Source organism: Pleurodeles waltl, chromosome 4_2 (assembly GCF_031143425.1).
Source record: "Pleurodeles waltl isolate 20211129_DDA chromosome 4_2, aPleWal1.hap1.20221129, whole genome shotgun sequence".
NCBI lineage: Eukaryota > Metazoa > Chordata > Amphibia > Caudata > Salamandridae > Pleurodeles > Pleurodeles waltl.
In genome coordinates, this window is record NC_090443.1 from 497,188,286 (window position 1) to 497,208,099 (window position 19,814).

At 44.8% G+C, this 19,814-nt stretch overlaps 1 long non-coding RNA gene across 1 annotated transcript in view; it reads left to right on the plus strand.

The window, feature by feature from the left end:
• The window catches only part of LOC138294166 (uncharacterized), a 103,760-nt gene extending 84,165 nt beyond the window's left edge, over positions 1 to 19,595 (plus strand). Inside the window, exons 2-3 of the long non-coding RNA XR_011203235.1 lie at positions 7,711 to 7,780; positions 19,532 to 19,595. This is a non-coding gene — a long non-coding RNA (uncharacterized lncRNA). The remainder of the gene's footprint in view (positions 1 to 7,710; positions 7,781 to 19,531) is intronic.
• The last annotated feature ends 219 nt before the right edge of the window (positions 19,596 to 19,814 follow it).

A 19,814-nucleotide genomic window follows, 5' to 3' on the forward strand; every position in this document is an offset into this window, starting at 1 on the left:
TGCCCCAACATCAGGGACAGGGTTTTGTCTATGTCCTACGGTGGCCTCTGCCAGCCTGGCTGGTCCCTGGTGGTTCTGCAGTGCTCTGCCTGGTACTCCCACTCCGGAGCACCCTAGTGTCACTGGCAGAGACACTGCTCACTGTAGAGCCCTCCTCGCTGTCCTGGGGTGTGTCCCCTGTGCCCCTGGACAGATGCCGTGCCTCCATTAAGTCAATCACGTGTGTGATCCGGCCCAGGCCTCTAGCCACATCCCCTGCAAAATGGCCCATTTCTACTTGGAGGCCAACTGTCCTTCTCGACAGGCCAGTGGTGTTAACAGCCAGTCTGCCAATTGATGTGGCTATCCTGTCAAGCCTCTGTACCAGCTGATGGTCCCTGCGCCGCCCACCCTCGCCCTGTGCCAGTAGTCCTGCCACCAGATCCCTCATGGACAGGGCTAGGTCCCCAGTGTTTGTGGCAATCACGTCTATTCGGGAATTTAGCGGCTGCATGCTGGCCTCGTTGTTTCTGACAAAGCGGTGCATAACACCACTAATCCGCCCTAATATATTGTTTTGCAGGTGCTGACCACGGAGCAGCTGTGCCTCGCTGTTGGTGGTAGATGGACGGCCGGAAGCAGCCTGCAGCCCTGCTCTCCTGTACCTGCGTCGCCTGCGCAGTGGTGGATGCCCTGTGTGCTCTACTGTGGCACTCCTGCCTGTTGCTGGCGCAGCCTCCTGAAACACAGTTGCAGCAGGTGTGGACATCACAGGGATGGTGTTGGTCGTGCAGGTGGGAGTGGTGGCAGCTCCTGTGCTGTACTCATGGGGCTGGCTGCTGTGGCTTGTGGTGGTGTCTTGTGGGAGACTTGTGGGACATGGGGAAAAGACTGTCAGTGTCTACTATTTGTTGCACACTTCCTAATAAACATTTGCCTATGAACTGCCTACTTGACTACATTTCCCATAATGCATCATTCTGGTGTTTGCTACCCTGAAATGGAGCTATCTTGGTTGAGCATGCCCCTGTGTACATGGTGGGCGGGGATATGGCATTGATAGGGGTACAGGCATATCACATGGTACTCACCGGTTGATGTAGTGGGCTCAGAGGTGTCCAGATCTCCTGCTCCATGGTCTCCTCCACCCTTTCTTCCAGGGGTGTAGGTGGTGGTACGGATGATGGTCCCCCTCCTGTGCCTCTCATCATCTGGAGCCTTTCTGCCACCCTCTCCTTGGTCCGGGAGCGGAGGTCATACCACCGTTTTTTTTATCTCTTCCACACTCCTGTGGCTCACCCCCAGGGAGTTCACTTTTTCTTGGATCTCCTGCCAGAGTTGTTTTTTGGTGGCTTCTGGCACATTGAGGGCTGCCTTTCCGAATAGTTCATCATAGTGCTGACAGCATTCTTCTGTCAGCACCTCCAGCTCCTTCTCAAAGAATTTTAGTTTTCGTTTTCTTGGTGTTTCAGCCATTGTAGCTGCTGTTCCTCCTGTTTGCAGTTCAGCAGTTTAAAATGGGCGTGGTCCTCCCTCCTCCCAGGTGTATTTGTAAACTTCCTGGCTGTGATGTCATCATCATGTGCCAGGAAGTGTTTCCAGAGTGTTCTGGAGTGGTTTCTGGAGTGTTCTTCAGCACCTGCAATCAATTTACATGGTACTCGCAATTTGGGTCACCCACTCGCAAAAAGTGACCTCGCAAACAGCGGACCCGCTATCTGCGTTGCGACTCCGAGTCGCAAATTGTACACGGACATTGTACCTGCATTCCTATTAGCGACACGCAATTTGCGAGTCGCACATACTCGCAAATTGCTAGTCGCTAATTTTTTTGTACCTACATCTGGCCCTTAGTGTTAGGTTACTATAGGCTGTTAATTTAGTTAGTAGTAATGGGTGGGGGTTAGGGGTATGATCCTTTTTATATCTGTTTATTATTATGTGTGTGGTTGGTTGGGTGAGGGACGATGTTGGGGTTTTAGTGTTTTAAAAATATATATATATATATAAAAAATATATATATATAAAAACTAAATTACAAAAATATATATATTTGTTTAATATAAGATAGTATGTGTTTAGGTTAGTATATGTTGTCCTCCACGTGTCCCGTCTTATAAGGGGGGTCAGGGGTTGATGTTTAGATCGTTTTGTTAAATGTGATAAGTAAGTTTAGCTTAGGTTAGTTAGGGCCAGTTGTGGGTAATGTGTAGTTAGAATAGTGTAGGTTAGGTAAGGTGTTTCCTCTGGTTTTAGCTTCTGTTTTTACTGTTTAATAAATATTTAGGTAACCCTTTACAGTATGTGTCAAATGCTTGTAGATCAGGGCCTTGGCATGAGTGAACAGTGTCTCTTTTGTATTAGCTTTTGTGTCCCATGCTGCAACCAAATCCCAACTGAGCTGTTACATTGGCAGCTACACCAAAGCTACTTAGCTAAGATTCGGCCATCCATTGCACCCACCACTCACGGTTACTATGGATCCCAAAGTGTGGTTAATTTGTGATGTATGTTTTCAATGTCACATACTTTGCTACCAGATTTGGTATTGAGGACACTGTGTTAAGTCTGCCTGCAGACTGATGTCCAAGCGAATCCTTATAAGGTAATGGTAGTATGCTCTCATGTAGTATGGTATACATGACTCACACCTATCATTTGTTACAATGTTCAGACCGGTGACTTATTTGTGTGTAAACTCATACACATCCCTGCATGCAGTATGGTGTGTGTTAGGTAAAATGTGGGTCAAATGTCACATACGTAGGTTTTGGCTTGAAGAAAAAGTTGAAGGCAATAATTTTTGGCTTACACATCCCTGAGGAAGCGTTATTCTGTCCTACACAGCATAATGGTGTATCGTTTCTATTTTCCTCAGAAATAACCCTCAGGAAGGGCAGATGATGGTATAATCCAGACCACTGTGCATAGTTATCAACCAACATTCTTTCAGGTCAGGTGTATTGACAATCTATAAGCATTGACCTGAGGTAAACATCACCGATCTACCTCACGGTTGATGTGTCACATTACACATAGACAAAGTTGTTGTGTAAGTGCTATTTATTTTAAAGTGCTGTAGTGCTATATGTACATTGTCCATGATTGTGAGTCCATTAGTGTGACACCTTCCATTGTGATCCTACACAAGTGCAAAAGGACATGTCATTGGACATGGTGGGGTGAAGTGTCAGACAGTGCAGAGGAACAGGATTTGCCAATGAGTTAGTGAGAGACAAACACAGGGCAGGGTGGCAAGTTAAACAGTGGGCTGAAGAACAGTGCTTGAGTACAGTTGTTGCAAGACTGGCATGTTACAAAGCACAAGACCTTGGCAATAGGTGGCCATGTGGCAGGGACTAGTGCTACTGGGTACTCTTACGGGTGAAGATGATCTGCTCCACGTCTTCATCTTCTGATGTGTGTGTAGTCTCCTCTGCCATTGGTGGTGGTGGTTGTGAAGGGGCAACACACACCTCAGTGTTTGAAGACGTGGAGTCAGACATCCCGTTAGCTGCTAACTGTAGGGGTCTTAAGGGCAGTACTGCAGCAAGGAGGAGCTGCTGGTTCTTAAGAATAGAAGCCACATCTCCCTGGTAGGCAGCCAGGTCGGCCCTGAGGGGTTCAATATTGCATTTGTGCATGCGTTGACAGGATTGTTGTTGTAGGTGTTGGGTCAACTCTATTACAGCTGTGCTGATTTCCTTCAACCTTTTTTCAAGTTCCTGCAAGATTGTTGTTCGCCCTTGCATGGCTGATGCCTGTTCTGCAGTTGACATCATGCATGAACGCACCCCCTCTAGGCTGGCTGCCATATTTTCCATCCCCACCCGCACCTCCTTGGCCAGCTCCCGCTGTACTCCAACTACAGTTCTCTCAAAGCTGGTGCCTGTGTCGTCTGAGTCCTCAGCTGTATTGGAGCTGGCAGGTCTTACAATTGATGTTGTGGGTGGGTCCTCTGTGATGGCTGCTTGTTCTGAGCTCCTCCTTGTGACAGAAGGTGGGGTCTGGAGGGTTACAAGGACATCTTGGAGGGTCTGCTGGCTGATGTTTGTCAGCTCGTCATCCATGTCATCATGGTAGTCCTGGACAGGCATATCCGCAGGAGAGCCGTCATCCTCTGCAATGAGATATGGTACAATTAGTGTGTCTGTGTTGTGGGATTTGTGATGTGCCTGCATTCCAATTATTTTCTCATTGTGATCTTGGTTCCTGTTATTTGTTCCTGTCTTTCATATTAGCATTCTCCCAGGCCTATGCCTCACCTGCATGTCACATGTATTGTGGTCAGTTTGTGGACTTATCAGCATCACATCCTCTAGGTGTTGGTTCTGGCCAAATTGTGAATTGCCACCTTCTTGTCCTACTCAACCCTCTGTCTACTTTCATTCTCATGGTGAGGCCTTTCACTGGCTGTGGGTGTTCTAATGGCACTAGAACCACACTTAACATTCTGGAACTGCCCCAGTCTCTGATATTTCACATCCACCTATATGTTGCTGAGATCTAGCACATACTATGTATTGCATTGGTATGGCACGATACGGATGTCAGCATTGGTAGTGTGTACTGCTGATGTTGGGAAATGTGTGCTACATTGGATTGCACTGATGGTCCTAGCTGTGTTCCATTTCCTCCTCTGACTATGCAGGTGTATTTTTGTAACCAGTTACATATGTCCTCCCCCTCAATGCTGTTGTCTGAGCAGTACGACATTTGGGATGTTGCATTGTGACCCAGGCACAGGGTGGACCCTGACATATGCAGCATGGGTATGACATTAGTGCTGTGTACCTCATAATGTTTATGACAATGGCTGATGTTTGTAGCAACTATGGACATCAACATTTGACAGGATTGGAACATTTGTATTGATTTCAGGGTATTGATAACGTTGTCATCCTGAACCCTCTAATTTGGGTTTGTTTGATCCATGGGGATGTTACTGCCGTTAGCTACTTGACCTACACACACAGCAGAGGTAGTAATGGCAACTGTTGTCAATGTTAAATTCCACTTGCAGATATGGCCAGAGGTTGTTAATTGAGCCCTAGTTCATGTAGGGAGAATACTGGCTGACGTGTGACAGCATGCCAGTTTTAAATTGTACCCTACCCTCCTGGCCTGGCTTTACCTTTCCAACATCCTTGGCATGGCAGCATACCCCCATGCAAAGGTTGTTGGTGTAGGGTAGTTCTGTGCCCCAGGTTTCCTCTGAACGGACCATGCCCCTGTACCGTGCTCCTTTAACCATGCCACTCCCTGAATATCATGACTTCCATGCATTGTGTAGTGGGTATGTCCCCCCCCAGTTGCAGTTAACAATTAGGCTTTTTAGTTCCCCATGCGACTTACCCTGCATCTGTGTTGTCTCCTGGTAGTCTGCGCTCTCCTGTCCTTGAATCCCTTTGACGATCTCCTCAGGGGTGATGGCTGCCACCATCTCCTCCATGTGGTCCAGGGCCTCCTGGTGTGCTGGACTCCCACCTCCAGACTGCAGTGCTACCTTCCTGTTCCTGGCCATCTTTTCCTTGGTGCTGTGCTTGCAGTCATGCCAGCGTTTCTTGCACTCGATGACTGTTCTCCGTACTTCTGCCACACTGTTTATCTTGTCAACAATTTGTTGCCATATTGCCTCTCTCCTACTGATTGGCAACTTTGAGGTGACAAACAGTTGGTGCTGGTGTTCCGTCATCTCTTTCACCAGAATTTCCTGCTCCTCTGCACTGAAGCGACACTTTATTTTCTTCTTCTCCCTGTCCTGGGTCTTGTGTGGGTCCTCCTGGCTGGTTCCTGGTCTGTTATCATCTTCCTGGGGTCTGTGCAGGCATCTGGGATCCATTTTGGCTCTCCTTAGCACATTTTGCTGTGTTTGCACCGCTTTTTGACGCTATTGCGTCAAAAAACGGCGTGTTTCTGGTTTGCAACGTCATAAACCTGCTCACAGTCATTTTCGCCACGTTAACGTTGTTTTTCTTTACGACGAGATGCATTGGTTTGAGTAAAAAAAAAAGACTCATACCTGTGGTTTGCGCCGCCGTGCGTCAAATTATAAATTTGTCACATACACAGCGCAAAGAAATGGCGTTAGCCGGCGGTAACATTTTTTACGCAAAACTGCATTGGTGCAGTTTTGCGTCAAAAAGTATAAATATGGCCCTTTGTGTCTGAAGAAATGTCTGTGTTTTTCAAAAAACATGATGTGAAACATATCAGAGTTCCTGTATATAATTTGTCATCTAATGGTCTTGTTAGGAGGGCAAATCACATGCTGAAAGGGGGAATATAAATGGCAGTAGTGAACAAGCTTAATGTCAGACACTTATTGCAGTTGAAGGTGTGTAATTATAATATCATACCTAACATTATCACAGGAGTGGCTCCATTTGTTTTTCTGAGACGAAGAAAGCCTATTTCTTGTATTAAAATCCTGACTGGTGGAATCAAAAGTGTGGTACAGTTGGTGTGGAGTTGGATTTAAAAGAAGTACGTGTGAGGATTAATAACAATCAGAAAGTGGTTAAGGTAAACTTTGACTAAGTAAGACTTGTTAAGGAGAATAGTGTGCCGGGTGATTGGGTATTGGTTAAAAAAACTATAAAAGTCATGAAAGGATAATCTAAGCTCTCTATTCTCATTAAAGTGAAAATGGTGTATAGAAGAACTGTTTTGTTGTAAAACAAAGGATGGTGGAATAAACATCATATTGTTACTCTTAGTAAAGAGCAAGCTGATGTAATTAGGAATACGCTTAAAAATAATTGGGAAAATGAGGCTGGTGGTTATGAGAGAGATTGGTTTCATTTGGATGTGCTGAAGGAGGGTTTTGATGATGCACAAATGGTTGTGAGAAAAGAAGCAGGACAAGGGGATGAACGTGCAACTCAGAGAACGGAAGTGACAGAAGAGTCAGATGGTAGAAATGTGATGATGTTTGATAGATGTGGATGATAAAAGAAATGCGAGTACGAACTATTCCTATTAGATTTAGGGATTATGTCATGTAATAATATATTGTTTGTTTTGTTTGTTTGTTTGTTTAAAAAAGGAAGATGATGTTATACATGCATTTAAGTATGTATGTTTCTTGTAAGTTTTCTTAGAGACACTTAGAGATAGATATACGTTTACTTAGAGATACCTAGAGTTAGAATGTTCATATGGAATGCAAACATGACATTGTTGAATATGCGTAATTTACAATGTAATGAGAGGAGAAACCACCATTCGTATGATTCTGTTGTTAGAGACAAGTCGTGAGTCCTTTTCTAGAAATAAAACTGGATATTTGAAGTATACACTTGTTCTTGATGTTTGTTTTCCTGCATGAAGCATAACATCCCCTCTACGGTTTGAACCATAGACATGGTTTGCTTTATGGCTCTCCCCCACTTGGGACCACATTCCGCCTAAGAAGGCCACGTTTGCCGTTCCTCAATGCATCCTACACAGCCACAAAAAGGATGTAAAGGGCCCTGATCGTAGGTTAAGTTGGTCGCTATGTTTAGTATGCCAGCTGGGCTTTTTCCCATTTTTAGTATTTAGCTGGATCACACCACCGTTGGCATCTTAAACATACATCGGCACTCGGTGCCTGAATTATATGGCATTCTGACCTATGTGCGAATCCCCGACTGGAAGTAGACAGCAGTGGTGCTGGTAAACTTTTGGATTAAGTTTTGCATTAGTGGTTGGCACGCTTGCTAATTTCTTGTGATTGTTCTGTTTTAGGAGCCATACAAATAGAGGTGTGCACCCGTTTAGCTCTGGAAATCCATTTGTTCCCAGGAGCCCACAGAAGGTAATTAGCGGGAATACTAAATCAGGCCACTCACTAATCGCATCCTTTTTGGTATGTGTTCTTGTACATGAATGTCTATGTGTTTTTTTTTGTTTTTGATACAAAGCTGGCCCCGTAGATTATATGATAATATATCAATATCCATGTGAAACGTTTATGGGTGTTTTTTCCCCCGAATAAGAAGTTTGCAGGTACTGACTTGCATGATGATGCCTTTCTACACTTCAACATGATTACTGTCACCTATGCCTGACATCGTATTTTGGTTCATGGTTCCATCACCATATAAGCAAGCCAGCATGACTACATCCGAGCATGGTGTGTGCATTTGGAGGGTAATTCAGATATGTAGGAATTGTTGGCTTGCCCTGAACACGATATATGCACGAATAACACATCACAGTACAATGGCGACATTGAGTGGGGGTGCTATGGCACAGGAATAAGTGCTTTTCCACATTGATAGTAGCTCATCTTAGTTCCATAACCAGTTTTGATGGTTGTTTTTTGAATGTTTGTAGGATTTAGGAGTATTCCTTGTCTTCCCTCGTCCTGGCAAGGCCTAAATAAGCAGAGGCCGAAACACGCTGACAGCCTTGGGAGGAGTCCTATAAATTCCAGCAATTGTAGAACAGGATTAGCCGGAAGTCTACGTAGCATTTTTGGCACTTTTTCCTCAGCGTAATACGGACTACCTTCAGGTGAATTTTGCACCCAAAAAAAACTGGTGACAACAACTATTTAATTGGAAGTCACAAGGAACTTGGTACACCACAGAGATGTGTTTTACCATTCTTTTTTTTAATAAACTGCATCATTTTATTGATCTTTTGGTTGATGGTGTTGGAGCCTAACTTCTAATTCTGTACCTACAATATACATAATTAATTTTGCAAACTTATGTGCATGCATTTGCAATTTATGGTGTCATTGTTGAGAAACAAATTCTGTTTTTCTATCCCCCCTCTTTGTCCATTTTTGTGTTAATTTTCCCCACAATATGTAGTCAAGACCTGAAGATTGGTTAACCACACAAGGGGTACAAAATGTGTCCTGAACACTAACAGGCCCCTCACCTGTATTACTTAAACTGACTGCACAGGCTTGGCTCCAGACACCGGTGGATATGTCCAGAAGCCCTATCGGATACGTCATCATGCAACAATATACAGACCAACATTATTGAATATTTTAAACTGAATGTGGGATTGGTGGGGTGTGTGGTAGCGGGTGGGAGGCTTCTAAGGCAGTAACAAGAGCATTTGCATTGCCAAGCAAAATGGGGCCACACAATTACAGTCACAGTTAGCAAGTCTGGAAATATAAACCAAACACCTAGTGCATGATTACACACAAAATCCCTCCACCACAGCAGTGGCTCATACGCAGACAAATTTACAGAATATTCCAGCATTGTTACGCCAAGGCTCGATTATATGGAGAGGGGTAACGACCCAGGAAGATGTTAGCTGATAAACCAGACGTCCTTGGGCAGAAAATATTATCACAGCCATAACTGACACTACGGATCCTAGTGGTATTTACAGACCAATTTGTTACGCTTTACTGTTCTGTGGGGTCCCGTACTAATAACCAGATCTCCTTATATTTGAAAGATATCGCACTGGCATGGCTGAGAGATGCTCAGTGGCAATTCTTGGTACAGCCGTTCACGATTGACGAGATAACAGAGGGGATTGTGGGGCTCCCAACTGGGATTGATGGCTTTCCAGCTGCGATGTAAGAATGATTTAGAGATTTCCTACTGCCTCAAAAAAAGTAAAAAAGAGTTCTTCATATATTATGAACTTTTCGATTAGGAAGATAGACATAAACGTATATTGTCGCGACACTCCAGCTGCAGCAAACACTTCGAAGCACCACCGCGCAGGCCTATGAAGTGGACGCTACCTTGTTTCCATCGCACCATGCAGAACTGCTAACAGTAGCTCCCGGGCTCCATGCTTGTAGAGTCTCTTTTAACGAGCATACGTGCCAGCTTTTTTTGCAGATGACAGCTCGTTATTTTCCTTTGCTCCCCTCTGAGTTTCCTGCCCCTTAGTTATTTATCTGTGAGCAAAAAACGCGCTTGATAGTGGCCTATTCCACAGTACTTCTGGTGCCAAGTATGTGCCCAGGAGCCCCTTAGTTCTGGGCAGCCACAGCCGCTGCGCTCTGTGGAGGTGGGCACGCCTACAGCACTTAGGCTACAGAGGGAATACAGGAACGGAGGAGAATGAATGTGAAGAAATGGATCTGGGAATAAAACCGCCTTCAAGGACAGGAAAATGCTTTATATCGGAACCCAAGTGGGCAGCGGCTGCATCTGTCGCTCTTTAACTACTCAAAAGTGCCTCGATAGAGAATAGCCTCCTGAGCATCTCTGCGCCTTAAAATGTTTTCTTGTTTTTAATTCCTTCTAGAAACAAGTGCATTGGCGGAGGGGTACGGGGAGGGGGAAGAGGGGGGCTCTTCCTCGGAGCCCAAGGTCCTATGCCAGCCAAATTTGTGCACATGCGTCAGCAGCACCAGGCCTCTTGCCGCACAATCTGCCAATTCTAACAAGTTGATGGATCGGTGAAGGACGCAGCAGTAACTAAAAATGTGTTGTTAACTAACATACCATGAACATGCTGTGCAGTCCAGCCAGTACTATATGGAACTAGAAGAGGAGACGATTTGATGAATGTGCAACAATATGTAGTGATCCCCACACTTTGAGTTTCTTCTTCCATTTACAAGCAACATTTATGAGCAGAAAAAGCGTGAACATGCTTGCTCGTTTTCCATGTATTCAAAAATGTTGAGAAACAAATTCTTTTTCCTTTCTTAATAAAGAGATCTGGTTTTATGGATTTCACTGATAGCATAATATAGGGTTTTGGAGTAATGAAACATACTGCTCTACTCCACTGAAGTACTGACTGTCAGATTTGCACCGATCTGGTGAAAAAAATTAGAGGCTGGTTAATAGGCATACGTAATATGTGGAACTGCCAATTTTCACCAAACTAACAACCTTTGTATTACAGAATCTACACTTTCAACATACACATTTAACTGCCCACAGTTCACCTTCTAATCAGGAGTGGGCTGAATTCCACAGACTTACCCCAAAAACTCGGCGAGATTCCTCAGAGATTTGCCAACGGACGGAAAAAGACATTTTGCGCTGCTCACACTCTGATTTAACACCTGGAGTGAGTTCCACGCTGAAAAATTAGTGCAAACAGCCCCACATAATGCACCAGAATAGTGCAAATACTTGAGTTGATTTTGCTGCCGCTTAAATAGATCTCTACTTGAGCAGCAGCCTTCCTACCTCGAATGGTCACGACTCCCGCATCCGCACATGTTGGAAAAATCTCACCGGATGTCCTCCTAACAACTGAAAATCATGCTTGAGAATGCCAAATCTCGCTCCCAACTTCCCAACTTACCGTTTTGGAGCTGTGTGTGAGAAACACTTCTGCCGCACAGCGATTGGCGGTATTTTGCCAAAATTCCAGGTTACAAGCAAAGAGCAGAGTCTGCAAAATTCTGCTAATTCTGCCAACGGAAAGGAATATTTTGCCCGCCCCTACTTCTACACTCCCGGTCACAGGCATCCCTATAACTGTGCAATAATTGAATCACAAAACAACTTTGTCTCCATCTACACATTTCCTCCATTCTCCCTCTAGAAGGCTTCTGTCTTGCACAGCATTGATTTGGCTCAAATCGCATACTATTTCCTCGTCCACATAATCAGTGAGCTCACTCATACACAGTGGCAGCCGTGACCACAAATCTACAGCAAAATTTCTTGCTACTGGAACATATTCCAGGTGCTACAGAAACTCTTGCAGTCTATATTGCCATTTAACTATGCGTGGAGTTGCACTTCCTCCACTTTAGTACTGAATAAATCCACAAGAGGTTTATGATCCATATTTGAATTTCATACCCTGTAGATATGCTTTGGAATATTGCACTCCCCACCACATTGCAAGCACCACTCTTTTTTATTACCAATAAGGCAATTCAGACCCTCATACAGCTCTGTATGAAAGCGTTACTATTTCTTCACGCCTGTTCTTCTTCTTCTTCCACATCCAAACAGCATCCAGTCAAAAACAACTCGTAACTGTAATACTGAAGCTTAAATCATAGGTATTAGAAGGTTTTAGGGGTTGAGCAGTGACTATCCATTTCTTTACGTCTTTAAGGCATCCTCACATTCCACACTCCTTCCGGATCTCACATTCTTTTCTATAACTCTATGTAGGGCTGATGTCTCACTTACAAAGAGAGGAACCAATTTAGCACAATACTCTGCTAGCCTTAGAAAGGACCATAATTAATCCTTATTTGTTGGGCATGGAGCTTCCTCAATCATTCTCAACAAACTTCCTTTGGATTCTTTTGCAGTTTGTGATATGTGATGTCCAAGGTAATCTACCCCATCTTCATCAAACTGCTGCTTCCCTTTTTTCGGCATCATCCAACATTTCTTAAAAATATCTTTGCAACCTTTAGTCTCAAATTATACTATTCCATATCAGCCCTCTACTCCAGGATATCATCTTGGAAGAAGGCCATCCCAGTCCCACTATTAAGGAGTGTGCTTATCATTTTTTGAAACACTGTAGATGCAGGTGCCAAAATGAATGGCATATGCTTGTTGCGATAGGCACCCAAAGTGGTAACAAATGAAGTGAGATGTCAAGAATGGCAATACAACTCTATTTTAGATCAAAGCTGTTAGAAATGGGGTCTCTAGTTGGCAGTCAGTTTACACCCTGTCCAAGAAGGGACCCTAACTCTAGTCAGGATAAGGGAGTCACACTCCTAAGATAACCCCTGCTCACCCCTTTGGTAGCTTGCCATGAGGAGCCAGGCTTACATCAAAGGCAATGTGTTCAATATTTGTACCCACACATAGTAACACAGTGAAAACACTTCAAATGAACACCACACCAGTTTAGAAAAATAGACAATATTTATCTAAGTAAAACAAGACCGAAATGACAAAATCCAACACACACAAGCAAAGATATTAATTTTTAAAAAGTAAATCCCAATAAAGCCCATAGAAACACAATAGCTTCAACTGGTGCTATCACGGTGTAATGACGGAGTCATTCCCAACAGTCTGATGTCACTCACGAGGGAGTGCAGTACCCGTCACCGAGTCGCACAGACCTCAAGTACAGTACCATAGAAACAAAGCAGAGTCAAAGGCGTAGCATGGAATTGGGGAGGTAAAGCATCGCTGGAGCAAGTCCAGCATCGGTTTCATGCTGCTACGCAGGAGGTGATGCGTCGTTTCCTTAGGGAGGTGAGGAGTCGGTTCCTCACGATCCACCGGGGTCGATGAGTCCAGTGGATCAAGACGTGATGAGGGGACTTCACAGGGTCGCTGTCACACCACGGGGTCGCAGGTGCTGCGGCAGAGTTGGGTGGCACGGACGTACGTGACACGGCACACAGGACTCACAATGTTGCAGGACTTCAATGGTGCTGCGGCAGTGTCGGGCCAGGGGCATCCGTCGCTGCACTTCAGCGGGGACCATGACTTTGGGTGCAAGCAGCTGTGCGTAGTCGAGAAGCGGCACCGGTTCTGGGGTCGTCCAGAGTCAAAGTGCCTGGTTCTTCTTGTTTTTAGGCCAGCTTTCACTCCCAAGGGCCCAGGAACTGGAGTGGGCACCACTTGGCATGTCAGGGTCCTCAAAAGGAGAACCCAGAGGCTGGGAAGTGAAGTCTTTTATATCTCTGAGACTTCTTAACAGGAGGCAAGCTCAGTATAAGCTCTTGGAGAAACTTCACAAGTAGGATACACAGCAAAGTCCAGTCTTTGTCCTCTCCAAAGTAGAAGCAGCAACTGCAGGCCAACCCAGCACAGCACACACAGCAAAGGGGCAGTACTCCTCCTCACAGCTCCTCAGCTCTTCTCCTTGTCATAGTCTCCTCTTGATCCAGAAGTGTTCTAAAAGTCTAGGGTTCTGGGTCCAATACTTATACTCATTTCTGCCTTTAAAATAGGCAAACTTCAAAGGAAAGTTTTTGTAGTGCACAAGACCCTGCCTTTTCTGTCCTGGTCCCAGACACACTCCAGGCAATTGGAGACTGTATTGTGTAAGGAAAGGGACAGGTTTATCCAGGAGCAAGTGTCAGCTTCTTCCACCACTCCGTCCCAGGAAGACCCATCAGTATATGCAGGAAACACCTCAGTTCCCTTTGTGTGACTGTCTAGAGTGAATTCACAACCAGCCCAACTGTCATCCTGATCCAGATGTGTATTCCAAAGCCAGATAGAGGCACAGAATGGTTAAGCAAGAAAATGCACACGTTCTAAAAGTGGCATTTTCAAACATGCATTTTAAAAACCACCTTCACTAGAAGATGTATATTTAAATTGTGAGTTCAGAGATCCCAAACTCTATATCTCTATCTGCTCCCAATGGGAAATTACGCTTAAAAGATATTTCAAGGCAATCCCATGTTAACCTATGGGAGAGATAGGCCTTACAATAATGAAAAACACATTTTGCAGTTTTCACTATCAGGACATGTACAATACCCCAGTACATGTCCTACCTTTTAAATACACTACACACTGCCCATGGGGCTACCCTGGGCCTACCTTAGGGGTGCTTTACATGTACTAAGAGGGCAAAGGTTTGAGCCTGGCACGTCGGTGCACTCCCCAGGTCAACATGACACACAGACACTGCAAGGGCAAGTCTGAGACATGTTTACACAGCTACTCATGTGGGTGGCACAATCAGTGCTGCAGGCCATAGTAGTATTTGGTTTACCGGCCCTGGTCACACATGGTGAACTATACTAGGGACTTACTAGTAAATCAAATATGTCAATCATGGATAAACCAATCACCAATACAATGTAGACAGAGACCATATGCACTTTAGCACTGGTTAGCAGTGGTAAAGTGCCCAAAGTCCTAAAGCCAACAAAACCATGTCAGAAAAATAGGAAGAAGGAGGCAAACCATTTGGGGATGACCCTGCAAAAAGGGCCAGGTCCACCAATAACCTGATGACATTTCCAGTGAGTTGAATAACCCAGGATCCTTTAACGTGAGCAGCATATCTGTAATGTTCAGAAGTGGTTGGCAAGCTACTCAAATATTTTGATTTAGGTCATGCAAATCGACTTATAATCTTAACTGTTTGCCCAGCTTCTGTAACACAACCACTGGCACCATCCATACTGAATCCCTTTTTTTAAATGATGTCTAATTTGCAAAACTTCTTCGCACTAAGCTTTTAATTCTTTTCTCAAACCCAGGGTACCTTACAAATCTTCTTTACAACCGGATTAGTGCCTTCTTTCAAGATATTTTTATGGCTGAATCTTCTTAGCTTTTCAAGACTATCACTGAATAACTATGGGTAATTCTTTATCCAGCTTCTCCAATTCCTACCTAGTTGAATGAGAACTTTCGTCACCTGGATAGTACTTTGTCTGGATGATTGAGGCCTAACACCATATTCAATTCTCCTTGCTCCTCCCAAAGTAACAGACAGCCTCCATTCTTCACTACATAGCACTATTCCTTTCGCTACACTTCCTTCAATAGCCACTTCCTCAAATATCTCCAATACTTCTATGTGCCTGTCCCATAGCTGAACAAGTTACTGACCCTTGGTAAGGCCATTTCTGGTCTCTTTCTGGACTTTATCTAGCCCCAGATCCCTTACCTTAGAACTGTTCCAGACATCAGACTGAATCTGAATTTTTTTTAACAATCTCCTTGCATGCTGGTAGGTGGCTTCGTTCAGCTCCGTGTGGTGTCATCCGCGCCAGAAGTGATGTGTGTGGTGCCTACATAGATGACACCCCAGCACCCTGATCTCAGTTCTAGACTGTTTTTCTGCATCAGAAGCATGGAGCCAAGCTGAGGATAAATGACTAGTGTGCCAAGAGTGAGGTCCCAGAGGATCTCTTAATGTGATGCAGAACCGGGCAGATGGGAGGGTCACTAAGTCTGGTAGATAGAGTGCCTACCAGATAAGGCATTACCAAAGGTAAGTAACTTGTTCATCTGATAGAGACTTCTAGCCAAAGACTCCTTACTTTAGTATAGCTACTAAATCAATCTCTCCTCAGAGGTGGGTCCGCGGACTGTTTTAGACTAAAAGGTTGTGGAGGACGGAACAGGAAAAGTGCTGTTGAGGCAGTAGTGTTTGGCAAACATGCGCAGTGATGCCCATGTAGCTGCTTGACAGATGTCCAGAGCTGGGACTCTTAGTTTACACAGTGGTTGCAGCTGTAGCTCTGGTGGAGTGAGCTCTTAAGCCCTCAGGGGCTTGCGTCTTGGCCACTGCGTAGCAGATCTTACTGTAATGAATGATACATAGAGAGATGGTTCTCTTTTGAATTGCTGGCCCTTTCTCTGCCCCCGCAAATCCAACAAAGAGTTGATCATCCACCCAGAATTCTTTGGTACAATACATATTGAACAATAACACTATTTGGATTCAGACGATGGAGACTCTCCTCTTCTTTAGAAGGATGAGGAGGAGAAAAAAAGGTAGGCAAGGTGATGTTTTGTCCGAAGTGAAAAGGGGTGACCACCTTTAGCAAAAAGGAGGTCAGGGTTCTAAGAACCAGCTTGTTTGGGAAGAAGGAAGTGTATGGAGGATTTATCAAAAGTGTCTACAATTTGCTAACCCTCCTGGCAGATATTCTTGCCACAAGGAAGACAGTTTTGATTGTTAGGAACCGTAAAGGGTAGCTATTCATCGGCTCAAAAGGAAAACACATGAGGAAGGTGAGAACTAAATTCAATTTCCCATTGGAGCATAATGAAGTGAGTGGGAGGAAGTATATGCAGTAAACATTTGAGGAATCTAGATACACAGGTGACTCAAACAGGGAAAGTTGATTTGACAACTCTCAGAAAGCAGACATGGCATACAGGTATTTTTTTATTGTTCCAAAGCAAAGCCTTGCCTGGCCAAGGAAAGAATGAAAAGGATAACTTCGGACTAGGGTGCAGACAGCAGGCATAGATGTCTTTGGCAGAAGAATACCTGGCTTTCAGAATAGCATCACATACTTTGGGAGGGAGATCAAACACCCTCAACTGTCACCGCTCAGTCTCCTTGCATTAAAGTAGAGTGGACATGTTCAGGTGCAGTACCCTGTCCTGTTCCTGCAACAGAAGATCGTTATGAATGGCAGTCTGACTGGAGGACAGATGCTTATGCTCAGGAGTTCGGTATACCATACTCTCCATGCCCAGTCTGGAGCCACTAAGATGACATGGACCTAGTCGTTTTTGATCTTCTTGAGAACTCTGGACAGGAGTGGCATAGGCGGAAAGCCATATAGGAATCCTAGGCTCCCCTTGAGACAAAATGCATCTCTGAGCAAGAGCCATCTTGGAAACTCCAGTTCTCAGAAGTACTGACATTACACGTTCTCAGCAGTAGTGAACAGATCTAACCAAGGCTCACCCCAATCTCGGAAGAGACCTTGCACCACCTCCAGATGAAGACATCATTTGGGATCCCCCAGGCTTTGATGGCTGTGTTTGTATGCTCTGGCGTTTAGAGAGCCTGCCAGGTGTTGAACCACCAGGGAAATGCCCTGATGTTCCAGCCATGTCCAGAGGTGCAGAACATCTTGACAAAGGGCCCACAACCCCAACTGCCCTGTCTGTCGCAGTACCACATGGCGGTGGTGTTGTCTGTGAACTCCTGCACTAGCTTTCCCTTTATCGAAGAAAGAAAGGCTTTCAATGCGAACCGGATCCCCCAGAGCTCCAGCAGGTTAAGGGGAAGCCCAGATTCCACTGGACACTAGAGTCCTCTGATTGCTACCATTCCCAGATTGCTGCCCCAGCTCAGGAGTGAGGCATCTTTCACCACTGTGAACTCTGGGTGGGGAAAAGAGAGAGATCTGCTGTTGACCCATTTGAAGTCATTTGCATTTCCCTCAAGGTCGGAGAGATTTCCCTGAAGCTGTGCCCTCTGGATTTTCAAGTCCCACTGCAGAGCTCACATATGTCAACCGAAATATTTTACCTACAGGAGACAGGAGGCAATGAGACCGAGCAGCCGCCGAGTCAACCTCACTGAAATCTAGGATAAAAGCTGAAACATCAGAATCATAGCCTGAGTATCTTGGACTCTCTGTTCCAGGGGATAAGCCCAAAACTGCACTGTGTCCAGAACAGCTCGATGAAAGGGAGTGTCTTAGAGGGAGTCAGGTGTGAATTCTGCACATTGGTAGTTAATCCCAGCGAATGCAGGAAGTCTGCCGTAATATGAAAATGGGAGATGACTGCCTGGGTCAAGCCACAACCAATTGTCAAGGTAGGGGAATACTCAAACCCCGGGCCTCTGCAGATGTGCTGCAACTGTGCCACCACCTTGGTGAACACCCGAGGGGCACTGGTGAGGCAAAAAGGGAGCACAGCAAACTGATAATGCTCCTGCCCCACAGAGAACAGCAAGTAGCATCTATGGGCAAGCAGGGCAGCAAAGTGGAACTAGGGGGCAGATTTAAGAAAAGTGGTGCTGCATGTGACTGTCAGATATCACAGTTACTAAACAGACAGTGACTAGCCTATGATAAGCAGTTCGGCAGCAGTGATGCTTGTCCTTCCACTCCCCCTGATACTCAACCAAGTGAGTTGTACACAGCACCCATTCTGGAGTAACACCAAGTAGAATGGGGGAATGGGACAAAATAAGAAAATAGCCAACCAATGACTGTGTCACCATTCAGGTTCATCTGTCATTTGCTTCTCAGTGTGCAAGTGTCTGAACAACAACAACAACAAAATATTTAATTTTTTCTAAAAAAATAAATAAAAAAAGGTTACAGTTTTTGCTTTACAGTTTAAATCATTTACATTGTCTCTCTCAATCTAGACTCAATATGCCTGTGAATTTGCATGAGAATCCCTTTAAACATTAGTTTTTTTTTCTAGTTTTGTTCTTCACTAGAACAGAACTAGCCTCTGGATTTGGCACTTGCTGTGTGGTTTCTTTAATGCCCCTCTCTGGTTGGTGCAGATTGCACGATTCACAGAATAATAATTAAGTACCTTGAAAATAATCTAGTATCTTGAATTTGTGTCCAACAAGTTATTTTACTGATGCTCAATCATGATTTCTTTGTCTCAAATTTCTGACTTGCACACACAATAAAAGGACTAAACATTAAGGGCCAGATTTATGCTGGCATTGCGCCGTTCCAATGCTACATTGGTGTCATTTTTTTTACATTAATGCGGCATTTGAAGGGGAAAAGCGCCTCACCATATTAACAAAGTGGAGCAAAGCTTACATTGCGCCACTTTGTACCCCCTTGCGCCATTGTATGCTCGGGCCAGGCATAATGTGTGCAAGGGGGTGTTCTGGCGGTAGGAAGCCCATAAAAATGGCGCAAAGGAATCTTTGAGATTCCTTTGCGCCATTTTTATCTGCAGTTTGTAATGCCGGCTAAGTGCAGTTGTTAAAAAGAGGCTCCCATTGATAACAAAGGGCCACTGGGTGCTTTGCAGGATTAGCCTAATCATTTTTACGCTAATCCTGCAAAGTGCTGGACTAGTATAAAAAATTATGATGCTAGTCACAGAAACTACCACCATGGTGCGCCGTGTTTTAAATAGGGTGCTACCATGGTGGCATTAGGGGGGCTCTAAGGGGCGCTACAAAAGTGGTGCTGCACTTTTCATAAATCTATCCCTAAATGTACTTAGCTTTCTCTTGTCTTTTCTGTCTCTTGCAGATCATCAAGCACACTCTCCAGGAAGCAAAAAGTTCACAGAGGAAGATTTCCTACCTGCGCAGGTAAGCTGGGTCAGCAGGAGAAACACAGGTGATGTCTTCACTGGACATCTGATTGCATAGGGAAGGGTGTGGTCCAAGGGAGTGGTATTTATACCCTTCTGAAAACAAAGATGGCTGCCACCATCACATGGCAGTTTTCAGAAACTTCTGACTTGTTCCAGATAGAATGCCATGTGTTGTAAGGTTCTGTTTAATTGGCTTGTTCCAGAACCTGCTGGTTT